This window comes from Otolemur garnettii, unplaced genomic scaffold (assembly GCF_000181295.1).
Source record: "Otolemur garnettii isolate 467f Iridium unplaced genomic scaffold, OtoGar3 scaffold00136, whole genome shotgun sequence".
Classification (NCBI taxonomy): domain Eukaryota; kingdom Metazoa; phylum Chordata; class Mammalia; order Primates; family Galagidae; genus Otolemur; species Otolemur garnettii.
Window position 1 is genome coordinate 5255887 of NW_003852531.1, and position 2817 is coordinate 5258703.

The window sequence follows — 2817 nt, forward strand, 5'->3', positions numbered from 1 at the left end:
CACTCACTGCACCTGTGCTCTGTGACAACGTGCACATCAGGGGACCCACTCACTGCACCTGTGCTCTGTGACAGCATGCACATCCCAGGTGCAGGAGGAGTCCCTGCCTTCCTGCAGCAGCGCAGAGCCCTCATGGTCAGAGATGAGACACTGCAGTGTACGGGTGTGTGGTCAGATGAGTGCCAGTCCAGCGCACCATCTCTGCTGCTGCTCTGGAAGGCATCTGGGTTAAATTCTCATCTTTATAAAGTTCATCAATTGTCTAGCATTGTCTAAGACTGAAAATCAAGATGTAGCAATAAACATGTGTGGTTTAGGGATATAAAAATAAACCTCCTTGTTTGAAGATGAGGGAGTTGCTGCCACCAGGGAGCACCAAATGGGGCATAGGCAGGAAGGAGGGCTGCCCTCAGCCACACCTGGTGGGACGACTTGACTTATTTAGATGATATGTATGGGGAATTTTGATAAAAGTGAATAGTACATTTTAAAAGATTTTTTGAAAGACAGGAAATAAATACACGAAAATATTGCAACTTTAGCTTTATAAGGCTTTGAGTGGCTTTTTAGCACTTCCAATTTTCGGTGACTGTTTCACATTTCCTAATAAATATTTTTTACTTTTAAATAAGGAAAAATAAATATATTTGTAGAATTGAAGAGAAAAAGATGGAAGTGGGTCTTTAACAATATGTTTCTATAGGCAAATGTTCCAAACAAATTTCAAAGTAACAAGATTTATTTTTCTTAAAGACATATTTAATTCTGCAATGTGCCAAGGCAAATTTTTAAAATGACTGTTCCTTTTGATGATCATGGTAATTATTAGAAAAACTTGAATAACGGCCAACTCAAATTACATTTGTATTTCAGGACAAGAACTGTGCCCAATGCTTGATTTAAATTATCTTATGCAATTTTAACAACAGCTTTTAAAGAACACACCTTAGGGTGGCGCCTGTGGCTCAAAGGGGTAGGATGCGGGCCTCATATGCTGGAGGTGGTGGGTTCAAACCCAGCCTCGGCCAAAAACTGCAAAGAAAATAAACAAAAAACATACCTTTATCTCCCCTACACCATTTTACGAGGAGACATTCAAGGCCCAAAGAGATAAGCTCGTGGGGGCAGAGTCATTACACAGATGGGACACAAGCAAGACAAGACCAGCTGTCAGTTCTTGCTTTCCCTCTCCACCTTCAGCCTGTGTTATTTTGGTGCCAGTTCATATCATCAAACATGCTTGTCATCACTGTTATCATCCACACATGCTTCTTCAGGCCAAATCCTAACCCAGCACTGAGCCATGGGCTGCGGGCAACACGAAGATTTTAAATGGATTGCCCATACCCAAGGGAGGGAAAATTGGTGTATTTGTCTGCCATAATGAAATACCACAGACTAGATGGCTCAAACCACAGAAATGTGTTTTCTTACAGTGTGGAGCTTGGAATTCCAAGATTAACCTGTGGCAAGGTTGGCTCTTCCCTCCTTGACTTCTCCCTGTGTCTTCACGTTTTCTGCCCAGTGTGTGTCCGTGTTCTAATCTTCTCTTTTTATGAAGACACCAGTTGTATTGGATCAGGGCTTAACAATAGATATGTACAGATCAGTTTAATGTTATTTTGCCTTCATCACCGCATTAAAGGGCCTGTCTCCAAACACAGCCACATTCCGAGGTATTGGGACTCCAACATATGAATTTGAAGGGTCGCAATTCAGCCCCTAACCCAAGGGCTACAAGCGACCTGTCCACAGTGGGAGTGCATGGACATCTCAGGTGGGTTCAAAACTGAAGAGAACATGTGGACCCTGAGACTCACCTTCTAATAATCTCCCTCTGGTTCCAATGCTCCCAAAGTTCCTACACCCAGCTCAAGACATTCAAGCATTCTTAGGATGAATCAGAGCACTGCTTTCAGGTGGCCAAAGGACTCTGCTGCTTGTCACTGAGTGCCTGGCACATACGGTGAGTGGATGAGGCATGAACCACCCTGTGCAGGTGACAGACTGGCATTGAGAAAGCAGCCCCAGGGGCATTTCTGAGCCAGGCACTCAGATCTGAGGTCTGGGATCTGTCAGGGCTCCTGTGTAATCCTGGCATTCCAGGGGGCTCACACTACCTCTGCACCCTGGCCTGGAGGGAACCCCCGCGGGCTAACCCTGCCCTTCCTCCCCGTGGCTCCAGCCTGGCCCCTGCATGTCATCTCATGCAAGAGCCACACTGGCCTTGGCAGTTAAACATGTGTCCACAGTTCAGTGCTCTCAACCTAAGTTTCTGATTTCTAGTCCAAGAAGGCAGCTAGGAGGCTGGGCACAGTAGCTCACAATGTAATCCCAGCACTCTGGAAGGCTGAGGCAAGAGGACTACTTTAGGCCAGAAGTTGAAGACTAGCTTGAGCAAGAGCAAGATCCCATCACTACAAAAAAATAGAAAACTTAGCCAGACACTGTGGCATGAACAACTCCAGAGACTGAGGCAGGGAATGACTTGAGCTTGAGGTTGAAGTGGGCTGTGATGGAGCCACTGCACTCTAATCAGGGTGACAGAGCAAGACCCCATCTCAAATAAAAAAAATTAAGCAGCACCTATGGCTCAAAAGAGTAGGGCACTGACCCCATATTCTGGAGGTGATGTGTTCAAGCCCAGCCCCGGCCAAAAACTGCAAAAAAAAAAAAAAAAAATTCTGCTAGGACTGTGCTGAAAATCTAGCTGGACTTTATAAATTTCCTCTAGATCTCTAAGGACCAGAAGCAGCAGGCTATAAGCCCCCAAGACCAGGATGTGAGCATTTGCCCTGGATCTATAGAGGCCTCATT